Source organism: Pan paniscus, chromosome 4 (assembly GCF_029289425.2).
Source record: "Pan paniscus chromosome 4, NHGRI_mPanPan1-v2.0_pri, whole genome shotgun sequence".
Taxonomy (NCBI): Eukaryota; Metazoa; Chordata; class Mammalia; order Primates; family Hominidae; genus Pan; species Pan paniscus.
In genome coordinates this window covers 175,459,027-175,471,718 of record NC_073253.2, presented here as the reverse complement: position 1 = coordinate 175,471,718, position 12,692 = coordinate 175,459,027, and the positions used below count along the sequence as shown (strand labels likewise).

Genomic DNA, 12,692 nt, shown 5'->3' with positions numbered 1-12,692 from the left:
CCCTTCTAACTTTGTTCATCTTTTTCAAAATGACTTTGGCTAGTCTAGGTGCTTTTAATTTTCATTTTTTTCCTTTCTTTTTTCCTGAGAAGTCTCTAATCTCTCATAGTTGCTTTTAATTTTCTTTTCTTTTTATTTTATTTATTTATTTATTTTTATTATACTTTAAGTTCTAGGGTACATGTGCACAACGTGCAGGTTTGTTACATATGTATACATGTGCCATGTTGTGAATTTTAGAAACAGCTTTTCAATTTCTATATTTAAGAAAACCTACTGGATCTTAATTGGAACTGTATTAAATCTATAGATCAATTTGAGGATAATTAATATGTTAATTTGCAATTCATTGTTAATACATAGGAATAAAATTGACTCCAGTACCTTGATCTTGTGTCCTGCAACCTTGCTGAATTCATTTATTAGTTTCAGTAGCTTTTTTGGAGATTCCACCAGCTGTGTTCTAAAGTATATATACACCGTGGAGTGACTAAACCTAGATAATTAACATATGCATAATCTCACAGTTATTTTCTGTGGTGAGAATACATCTATTATGTTAGCATTTTTAAGATTACAATATACTGGTCGGGCGCAGTGGCTCAAGCCTGTAATCCCAGCACTTTGGGAGGCTGAGGCGGGTGGATCACCTGAGGTTAGGAGTTCGAGACCAGCCTGGCCAACATGGTGAAACCCCATCTCTGCCAAAAATACAAAAATTAGCTGGGTGTGGTGGCACGCGCCTGTAATCCCACTTACTCGGGAGGCTGAGGGAGGAGAATTATTTGAACCTGGGAGGCAGAGGTTGCAGTGAGCCCAGATTGTGCCACTGCACTCCAGCCTGGGCGACAGAGCAAGACTCCATCAAAAAAAAAAAAAAAAAAAGACAGATAAAGTGAAAAGACAACCCAAAAAATGGGAGAAAGAAATTGCAAATCACATATCTCATAAAAACCTACTATCCAGAATATATAAAAATTACTTCTTTTAGGAAATATCTATTCAGGTCCTATGCCCATTTAAAAAACTGGGTTATTGTCTTGCTATTGAGTTGTTTGAGTTCCTCATATGTTTAGATATTGACTTTGTATTAGATGTGTAATTTGCAGTGTTTTCTCTCATTCTGTAGATTGTCTCTTCATTCTGTTGATTGTTTTTTCCTTTGCTGTGCAGAAACTTTTTAGAGCTGGGTGCGGTGGCTCACACCTGTAATCTCAGCACTTTGGGAGGCTGAGGTAAGCAGCTTGCTTGAGCCCAGGAGCTCAAGACCAGCCTGGGTAACATGGCAAAACTCTGTCTTTACCAAAAAGAAATCCAAAAAACAAAAATCAGCTGGGCATGCTGGCATGCACCTGTCCTCCCAGTTACTTTGGGGGCTGTGGTGGAAAAATCATCTGAGCCGACTAATTAAGAAGAAAAGAGAGAAGAATCAAATAGACTCAATCAAAATGAAAAAGGGGATACCACCACTGATCCCACAGAAATATAAACTACCATCAGATAATACTATAAACACCTCTATGCAAATAAACTAGAAAATCTAGAAGAAATGGATAAATTCCTGGACACATACACCCCCCCAAGACTAAACCAGGAAAAAGTCGAATTCCTGAATAGACCAATAACAAGTTCTGAAATTGAGGCAGTAATTAATAGCCTACCAACCAAAAAAATCCCAGGACCAGACGGATTCACAGCTGAATTCTACCAGAGGTACAAAGAGGAGCTGGTACCATTCCTTCTAAAATTATTCCAAGCAATAGAAAAAGAGGGACTCCTCCCTAACTCTTTTTATGAGGCCAGCATCATTCTGCTACCAAAACCTGGCAGAGAGACAACAACAACAAAATTTTCAGGCCAATATCCCTGATGAAAACTGATGCGAAAATCCTCAATAAAATACTGGCAGACTGAATCCAGCGCACATCAAAAAGCTTATAAACCATGATCAAGTCTGCTTCTTCCCTGGGATGGCTGGTTCAACATATGCAAATCAATAAATGTAATCCATCACATAAACAGAACCAATGACAAAAAACACATGATTATCTTAATAGATGCAGAAAAGGCCTTCGATAAAATTCAACACCCCTTCATGCTAAAAACACTCAATAAACTAGGTACTGATGGAACATATCTCAAAATAATAAGAGCTATTTATGACAAACCCACAGCCAAGATCATACTGAATGGGCAAAAGCTGGAAGCATTCCCTTTGAAAACCAGCACAAGACAAGGATGCCCTCTCTCACCACTCCTATTCAACATAGTGTTGGAAGTTCTGGCCAGGGCAATCAGGCAAGAGCAAGAAATAAAGGGTATTCAAATAGGAAGAGAGGAAGCCAAATTATCTCTATTTGCAGATGACATGATTGTATATTCAGAAAACTCTATCGTCTCAGCCCAAAAACTCCTTAAGCTGATAAGCAACTTCAGCAAAGTCTCAGGATACAAAATCAATATCCAAAAATCACAAGCATTCCTAAACACCAATAATAGACAAACAGAGAGCCAAATCATGAGTGAACGCCCATTCACAATTGCTATGAAGAGAATAAAATATCTAGGAATACAACTTACAAGGGATATGAAGGACCTCTTCAAGGAGAACCACAAACCACTGCTCAAGGAAATAAAAGAGGACACAAACAAATGGAAAAACATTCCATGCTCATGGATAGGAAGAATCAATATCGTGAAAATGGCCATACTGCCCAAAGTAATTTATAGATTGAATGCTATTCCCATTGAGCTACCATTGACTTTCTTCACAGAATTAGAAAAAAACTACTTTAAATTTCATATGGAACCAAAAAAGAGCCCGTATAGCCAAGACAATCCTAAGCAAAAAGAACAAAGCTGGAGGCATCACGCTATCTAACTTTAAACTATACTACAAGGCTGCAGTAACCAAAACAGCTCAGTTCTGGTACCAAAACAGAGATATAGACCAATGGAACAGAACAAAGGCCTCCCAAATAACACTACACATCTACAACCATCTGATCTTTGACAAACCTGACAAAAACAAGCAATGGGGAAAGGATTCCCTATTTAATAAATGGTGTTTGGAAAGCTGGCTAGTCATATGCAGAAAACTGAAACTGGACCCCTTCCTTACACCTTATACAAAAATTAACTCAAGATGGATTAAAGATCTAAATGTAAGAACTAAAACCATAAAAACCCTAGAAGAAAACCTAGGCAATGCCATTCAGGACATAGGCATGGGCAAAGACTTCATGTCTAAAACACCAAAAGCAATGGCAACAAAAGCCAAAATTGACAAATGGGATCTAATTAAACTAAAGAGCTTCTGCACAGCAAAAGAAACTATCATCAGAGTGAAGAGGCAACCTACAGAATGGGAGAAAACTTTTGCAATATATCCATCTGACAAAGAGCTAATATTCAGAATCTACAAAGAACTTAAACATATTTACAAGAAAAAAAAACAAAGAACCCCATCAAAAAGTGGGCAAAGGATATGAACAGACACTTCTCAAAAGAAGACATTTATGTGACCAACAAACATATGAAAAGAAGCTCATCATCACTGGTCATTAGAGAAATGCAAATCAAAACCATAATGAGATACCATCTCATGCCAATTAGAATGGCTATCATTAAAAAGTCAGGAAACAAGAGATGCTGGAGAGGATGTGGAGAAATAGGAATGCTTTTACACTGTTGGCGGGAGTGTAAATTAGTTCAACCACTGTGGAAAACAGTGTGGCGATTCCTCAAGAATCTAGAACCAGAAATACCATTTGACCCAGCAATCCCATTACTGGGTATATACCCAAAGGATTATAAATTATTCTGCTATAAAGACACATGCACACGTATGTTTATTGTGGCACTATTCACAATAGCAAAGACTTGGAACCAACCCAGATGCCCATCAATCATAGACTGGATAAAGAAAATGTGGCACATATACACCGTGGAATACTATGCAGCCATAAAAAAAGAATGAGTTAATGTCCTTTGCAGGGACATGGATGAAGCTGGAAACCATCATTCTCAGCAAACTAACACAGAAAACCCAACACTGCATGTTCTCACTCATAAGTGGGATTTGAACAATGAGAACATATGGACACAGGGAGGGGAACATCACACACTGGGGCCTGTTGGGGGTGGGGGCAAGGGAAGGGATACATTAGGAGAAATACCTAATGTAGATGACGGGTTGATGGGTGCAGCAAACCACCATGGCACATGTATACCTATGTAACAAACCTGCATGTTACGCACATGTATCCCAGAACTTAAGTATAATAATAATAAAAAAAGACACCCAAGAAGAACAAAAAATATAGAATTTAACATACTAAATGGTTAGCTACATGGTATGGTCATAGTAAGATTGAGGGAAGAAGAAATGTAATAGTATGTCTGAATATACATTTTATATGCTTTTGAAATATTTTAGATACATACAAAAATAAAAGTAAATTTTAAAAAATCACCTGAAGCTGGAGGTCAAGTCTGCAGTGAGCTGTGATCGCACCACTGCACTCCAGCCTGGGCAACAGAATGAGACCCTGTCTCAAAAAAATGAAAAAGAAAAAAGAAACTTTACAGCTTGATGTAATCCCATTTATCTATTTTTGCTTCGTTGCCTATGCTTTGGGGGTTATATGCAAAAAGTCCTTACCCAGGCCAATGCCGTGGAGTTTTCCCAAATGTTTTCTTTTAGTAGTTTCATAATTTGGTTCTTACATTTAAGTCATCAATTCGTTTTGAGTTAATTTTTGTATATGGTGTGATCTGAGGACAGGTTTAGAGGCTCAGTCCATGATTACTGGCCTGGAATATGGGATGTGGGATGTGGGGGTTTGCCTGGTGCTGGGCCTGGTACTGGGGTCTAAGGAAAAGTCCTATGCTTACTTCCCTCTCTTCCTCCCCAGAGGATGGCATCTCTCAATTCAGTGCTGCCTGGGGCTGGGGATGGATGATGTGGGTAACTTAAAACTGCCTCTCCTGCCCTCGCCAATATATACTTTCTCATTATGCTACAACCAGGTACTGCTATCTCTCACCTGGTTTCCTTAGCTCGTGTGAAGATATTTTCAAGCATGAATAGTTGTTCAAATTGATGTTTCTGTGGCAGGACAATCACTGTAAAGTCCTATTTTGCCATCTTGCTTCACTCCTATCCAGCAAAAGAGAGAATCTTGAAAGCATCACAAGAGAAGTAAACTTGTCTCATATAAGGGATCCTCAATAAGATTAACAGCTGATTACTCATCAGAAACCATGGAGGCCAGAAAGCTGGCATATTTAAAATGATGAAAGAAAAAAAAAACTGTCAACCAAGAACTCTATATCCAAAAAACAATTCCTTAGAAAATTTGTAATTTAATTTTTATTTCTAATAAAATGAACACTTCACAAATTTGCACGTCATCCTTGCCCAGGGGCCATCCTAATCTTCTCTGTGTCATTCCAGTTTCTAGTATATATGCTACTGAAGCAAGGGAACCCAGAAAAACAATTCTTCAACCAATAATCATTCAAAGCCCTTTCATGGAGAACAATCTCGTCAATAAATGATGCTGGGCCAACCAGATATCCAAATGCAAAAAAATAAAGCTGAGGCCTTTCCTCACACTATAAACAAAAGTCAACTCAAAAGGGACTGAAACCCTAAGTATAACAGTTAAAGGTACAAAAAACTCTTAGAGAAAACACTGGGGCAAATCCTAATGCCCTGGATTTGGCAATGGGTGCTCAGATGTCACCAAAGTCACATGCAACAACAACAATAGATAAATTTGTACTTTATCAAGACTAAAAACTTTTGTGCATCAAAGAACACTGTCGGCCAGGTGTGGTGGCTCACGCCTATAATCCCAGCACTTTTGGGAGGCTGAGGCAGGTGGATCACTTGAGGTCAGGAGCTTGAGACCAGCCTGGCCAACATGGTGAAACTCTATCTCTACTAAAAATAGAAAAATTAGCCGGGCATGGTGGTGCATGCCTGTAATCCCAGCTACTCAGGAAGCCGAGGCACGAGAATCGCTTGAACCCAGGAGGCGGAGGTTGCAGTGAGCTGAGATCATGCCACCGCACTCCAGCCTGGGCGACAGAGTGAGACTCCTTCTCAAAAAAAAAATAAATAAATAAATTAGTCAGGTGTGGTGGTGCACACCTATAGTCCCAGCTACTTGGGAGGCTGAAGTGGGAGTATCACTTGAGCCCAGGAGTCTGAGGCTGTAGTGAGCTATGATTATGTCATTGCACTTTAGCCTGGAAGACAGAACAAGACCCTGTTTTTTAAAAAGAGGAGAGAGAAAGTGTGAAAAGACAGCCCTCAGAATGGGAGAAGGAAATTGCAAATCATGTATCTGATAAAAAATCTACTATCCAGAATATATAAAGCATTATTATTATTATTATTATTATTATTATTATTATTATTGAAATGGAGTTTCGCTCTTGTTGCCCAGGCTGGAGTGCAATGGTGCGATCTTGGCTCACCACAACCTCCACCTCCCAGGTTCAAGCACTTCCCCTGCCTCAGCCTCCTGACTAGCTGGGATTACAGGCATGTGCCAGCATATCCAGCCAATTTTTTTTGTATTTTTAGTAGAGATGGGGTTTCTCCATGTTGGTCAGGCTGGTCTCGAACTCCTGACCTCAGGTGATCCGCCTGCCTGGGCCTCCCAAAGTGTTGGGATTACAGGCGTGAGCCACCGCACCTGGCCGTATAAAGCACTGTTACAACCTAACAACAATAAAGACATACAACCCAACTTAAAAATGGACAAAGAACTTGAATAGACATTTATTCAAAGAAGATACACAAAGGGCCAACAAGCACATGAACAGATAGATGCTCAACATCACTAATCATCAGGGAAATGCAAATCAACATCACAACGTGATATCAGTTTACAACCACTACGATGGCATAACAGCAGAAATTAACAAGTGTTGACAGCGTCTTAGTCCACTTGTGCTGCTGTAACACAACTCCATGGACTGGGTAAATTATAAATAGAAATGTATTTTCTCACAACTCTAGAGGTTGGGAAGTCCAAGATTAAGGCTCCAGCAGACTTGGAGTCTGGCGAGGGCTTCTCTCTTTGCTTCCAAGATGGTGCCCTGTTACTTCATCTTCCAGAGGGGATGACCACTGTGTTCTCAGGAACAGAGAAGGGGTAGAAAGATGAGGCTCCTAGCAGGAAACCCTGGCACATCCCATCTCCCTCAGTCTCTTCTCTGAGTCCTCTCTCTAAGGGGCCTGGAGGGATGGACCAGGTACCTGTTGGGAAAGGAAAGCTCTGTCAGCCTTTAGGGCCACACTTAAATGGGACATGAAGGCCCAGCACCCTGAGGGTGGGGCTTGACATCAGATCCTGGGTCAATAATTGAGGAGGCTGGCAGTGCAGTTACTTGTGCAAGCCTGTAAGTGTTCAGCCTCAGTTTCCTATCTAAGAAGCCACAGGTGATACTGGAGAGAGAGAGAGAGATGACCTGGGCTGATTTCCCCAGAGAGCCTGGCCCCAGAGACACAGATCTGGGTTAGTATCTCAGTTTTACACCTAAAAACTTAGTAAATCTTTGTAAGGTTACCAATCCCTTGGAGCCTCAGCTTCGTTGTCTGTAAAATGGGGACAATAATACCTGCAGAAGACTGTAGTGAAGGAAAAGTGAAGAAAGTTTATACCGTGCCTCATTCCCCAAACATTTGGAGGCAGTGAGATGATGTACACAGAGGACCTGGACCAGTAAGCCTGCTTTGCTGTGTTCCCTCTCCCCTCCACATCCCGTCCCTTCCTCCCTCCCAGGCTGCCTTCATGACCTCACCTGTTTCCCACCCGCGATTTCAGGAAAGGGTCTGATAATCCTATCCCATGCAGAAAGCCGGTCTGTGTGGGAGCCCAGGGCCCCAAGACTGGCAGAGAGGAATGGAGGGAAGACAGGGTCTCACCAGGGTCCCTGACAACCCAGCTTTGCCCAATGTAAGCCCGGCTGGTTTCCACCAGGTGTTCAGGGGTCACTCCAGCTCACAATCCATTTGCACTGAAGTTGTACCTGTGGCCATGGCAGCACGGTACCAGCTTGCAAACACACCCTGCCCCTGCCCCCTGCTTCCTAGCGGACCTGCCTCTCCCCCAGATCCAGCCACCACACTCACCTCTCCAGGCACCCCGCTGGCCAGGCCCCAGCACGCATGCCTTCACGCGGCTGTCATCACAGCACCCCTTCCAGCTGCTTGCGCCGGCTTCCAAGTTGCAACACAGTCCTCGGAACTTTGCTTTCTAGTGCCGTCAAGCCAAAGCACGTAACTCCAGAGCCACACCCTTGCCGTGAGTGGTTTTCCCCTTCTTTCGGGTTATTTCATCAGGGTAAATTCCCAGCAATCAGAGTCTTGAGCTAGAGAACATGATATTTGTATGGTTCTCGCTGCTTATTGCCAAATTATTTTCCCACAGGCTTGCGTGCTTTTGCTATGAATAAATGAATAGATTGAATAGATTCATTTGACTATAGCATTACTGCCATTGATCTTTTTTTTTTTTTTTTTTAGACAGAATCTCACTCCATCACCCAGGCTGGAGTACAGTGACGTGATCTCAGCTCACGGCAACCTCCACCTCCTGGGTTCAAGCAATCCTCCTGCCTCAGCCTCCCGAGTAGCTGGGATTACAGGTGTGCGGCCACCATGCCTGGCTAATTTTTATATTTTTAGTAGAGACGGGGTTTCACAATGTTGACAGGGTGGTCTCGAACTCCTGACCTCAAATGATCATCCCTCCTCAGTTTTTCAAAGTCCTGGGGTTACAGACATGAATGAGCCACTGCACCTGGCCTCATTGATTACCATTAACTTTTCAAAATTTTTGCAAATAGCTTTTTTTTGTATGTGTGTGACAGGGTCTCACTCTGTCACCCAGGCTGGAGTGCAGTGGCACAATCATAACTCACTGCAGCCTTGAACTCCCGGACTCAGGTAAACCTCCTGCCTTAGCCTCCTGAGTATTTGGGATTGCAAAGACCTTTATTTTTGTTTCTGTAAATAAAAACTGCTTGTCAAAATATTCTTACACTATAGGCCAATAGGAAGGCCTCTGGTAAACAGATATCTTACACCAAATAACCGTACATTTTTAGTCTGCTGTCATGGCTCTTCCTGAAAAACACATCCCATGTTATCTCCACGTCCTTCATAGGATATTTTCCTGCATGATTGTAATGCTATTATGACACTTAGTGGTCAGGAAGTCTTTGATGTCATCTAATGCCCTGTCCACAGTCACACTTCCCCATTGCCTGAAAAATAAAGTCTCTTTTCATGTCTTTTGTTCAAACAGAATCCAAACACAGGCCACACGTATCTGGGTGTTGTGCTTCTTAATTCTCTTGTAACCTAGAGCTCCCCCTCTTCCCTTCTCGCGGTTGGCTTGCGGCACCAGCTGGTTTCTGTCCTGCAGAGGGACCCTCCCTCCCGATCTGGGCTGCCTTGAGGTGTTGTTTAATGCGACCCTCCATCCCCTTCCTCCTTGAAACTGGAAGTCAGTCGTAAAGCGCAGGATTCAGGCTCAACTTTTTTGGCAGGAAGTCTCAGGGGTGGGGCTGGGAGCGTCCTCACACATTCCTTTTGGAGGCACAGGGCATCTGGCTGCTCCTGTCTTGGGGATACAGTCAACAGCCCCTCCAAGGTAACTGTCCCCATCGACATTCTAGGTGTTGATCAGTGCCTGTGGCTCAGCGGTCAGCAAGGATCTACCCCTCAGCTCAGTGCTGAGGGGAGCAGTGACTCCCTCATTCACTCGTTCATTGACGCTTTCCAGTTGAAAATAAATCTGGAAAGAGGAAGGAAGCTGGCGTTCATGGAGCACCTTCTAATGTGCTGGCACAGTGCCTGACGCTGTGTTGTACTGTTTTATTGATCTATTTAATTTATTTATTTTATCTATTTATTTTAGACAGAGTCTTGCTGTTGCCCAGGCTGGAGTGCAATGGCATGATCTCAGCTCACTGCAAACTTCCCCTCCTGGGTTCAAGTGATTCTCCTGCCTCAGTCTCCTGAGTAGCTGGGATTACAGGCATGTGCCACCGCACCCAGCTAAGTTTTGTATTTTTTTATAGAGACGGGGTTTCACCATGTTGACCAGGCTGGTCTTGAACTCCTGACCTCAGGTGATCTGCCCGCCTCAGCCTCCCAAAGTGCTGAGATTACAGGCATGAGCCACCACACTTGACTGTTATATTTAATCTTCAGAACAGCAGGGCGAAGAAGAAAATGGGTAGGATCACGACAGAAATCACAGCCAGTAACTCGGGCTGCCTCATCTCATCAATCCCATCCTCGTGGCAGACTGTGCGTTAGGTCCCTAATTTACCAGTGAGGAAAGCAAGGCTGGGATCTGGTACTGACAGGCCCCAGGGCGCAGAGCCAGCAGGAGGCGGGGCAGGGTTAGCACAGGTTTCTTCCCTTCTGCAGCGAGCCTCCTTTCTGCACAGGCACCGACGGAGTCACGGCCCGCCTCAGTGCTGGCTGCCCTCAGGCAGTGCCGACCCAGACGGGGTCCGTGTGTACACAGGCCCACCTAACACTGCCTTTAGAACTTTCTGCTATGAAGACACAAGCATGACCAACAGTGTCCTTGGCTCAGCAGGTGTTTCTTCGCCACGGTCCCAGCTCTTCACAGTCCCCATGCAACACCGAAGCAGTCCGGGAGCCCGTGGGCTGTCCAGCAGAGGTGGCCGGGGGAGGCCCGCGGAGGCTCACCTGGAGATGGAGCTGTGGGGAACACTGGCATGGAGATGGGGCTGGGGCCAGGCAGTGCAGGAGATGACCAGGCTGTGTAGAGGGTGAGCAGCCGTAGGGCTTCGAGACAGCCCAGAATAATGGAAGAGGAATCATCTAACTCCTAGGAAGGCGTCTTAGTCCATTCAGGCTTCTACTGCAGAATGTCACAGATTGGAGAGCTTAACAACAACAGAAATTGATTTCTCAGAGTTCTGGAGGCTGGGAAGTCCAAGGTCACGGCACCAGCAGCTTTGGTGTCTGGCAAGGGCCTGCTTTCTGGTTCTCTAGCTGTGTCTTCTCATGGCAGAAGGGGCAAGGGCCCCCTTTTATATGGGAAATAGTTCCATTCATGAGGGCTTCATCCTGGGACCTAATAACCTCACAAAGGCCCTCCTAATACCATCACTTTGGGGCTTATGCCTCAATATATGAATTGACGGGGCTGGGGACAAACATTCAGTCTACAGCAGAAGGGAGCTGCAGAATCTTACCCAGAACCTCCACATCATCAGCGGGAGAAAGACAGCACCAGCCGTCTCCACACTGGGGAACACACAGCCATCAAAAGAACAACAGGGGCCACACACTGGTGGAGGTTTCATTCAGCAAGACAGGTGGACAGTGAAAAAGTCAAAGGGGCAGAACCATGTGGACACGTTGTGCGCTTTGTGACACACTCATAGAAACTTTTTTTTTTTTCTTAAGCTGGAGTCTCACTCTTGTCACCCAGGCTGGAGTACAGTGGCGTGATCCTGGCTCACTGCAATCTCTGCCTCCTGGGTTCAAGTGATTCTCCTGCCTCAGCCTCCCGAGTAGCTGGGATTACAGGTGTGTGCCACCATGCCCAGCTAATTTTTGTATTTTTAGTAGAGACAGGGTTGGCCAGGCTGGTCTGGAACTCCTGACCTCAGGTGAACTGCCCACCTTGGCCTCCCAAAGTGCTGGGATTACAGGCATGAGCCACCATGCCCAGCCAATAGAAACTCTTTTCTTTTTCTTTTTCTTTTTTTCTTTTTTTGAGACAGAGTCTTGCTCTGTCGCCCAGGCTGGAATGCAGTGGCGCAATCTCGGCTCACTGCAAGCTCTGCCTCCCAGGTTCACACCATTCTCCTGCCTCAGCCTCCTGAGTAACAGGGACTACAGGCACCCGCCACCACACCCGGCTAATTTTTGGTATTTTTAGTAGAGACGGGGTTTCACCGTGTTAACCAGGATGGTCTCAATCTCCTGACCTCGTGATCCGCCCGCCTCAGCCTCCCAAAGTGCTGGGATTACAGGCGTGAGCCACTGCACCCGGCCAGAAACTCTTTATCCACGCTGCAGGTGGGTGTAAACACAGGAAAGGCCTGCAAGGAGAAGGAGCAAAAGCTGAAACCGCTGTTACCTGGGGCCTAGGATTTGGGCGGGGAATGGGGGCAGTTAATTGTCCATATATATAAGAAAAGTGAATTCATGGATTACTTGGATATTTAAAACTAATCTAACAATACAAATGGAAAGTGGTTCTGAGGCTACGTGGAAGCTGCCAAGGCTCAGGGACACTTCCAGGCACAGAAGGAAGGCAGCACAGACAGGCCCCTGGGAGCCAGGTCAAGGACTGAAGAATACAGGAGGAGACACATGCATGGCTCCCAGCACCACGCCAGGCCCACAGCGGGCCCTTATGCACAGCAGCTGGGGCCACCGTCCTGGGCAGTCTCTCCCTGGCCTGCCTTTGTTTATTTTATTTTAATTTTTTGTTGTTTAGAAATGGGATCTTGCCATGTTGCCCAGGCTGGTCTCGAACTCCTGGGTTCAAGTGATCTCCCCATCTTGGTCTCCCAAAGTGCTGGGATTATAGGTGTGAGCCGCCAGGCCCGGCCTCTCTGGTTTTCCTTTGACTGATGGGGGTGGGGACAAGCTGGGACCTTGGGGGTCAGAC

General features: G+C 44.6%; 1 non-coding gene across 1 annotated transcript; it reads right to left on the bottom strand.

Moving 5' to 3' along the window:
* Window positions 1-5,381: 5,381 nt before the first annotated feature.
* Window positions 5,382-5,485, bottom strand: LOC112439901 (U6 spliceosomal RNA). Its single transcript, XR_003028131.1, has one exon. It is a non-coding gene; the product is annotated as a U6 spliceosomal RNA (small nuclear RNA).
* Between the last annotated feature and the right edge of the window lie 7,207 nt (window positions 5,486-12,692).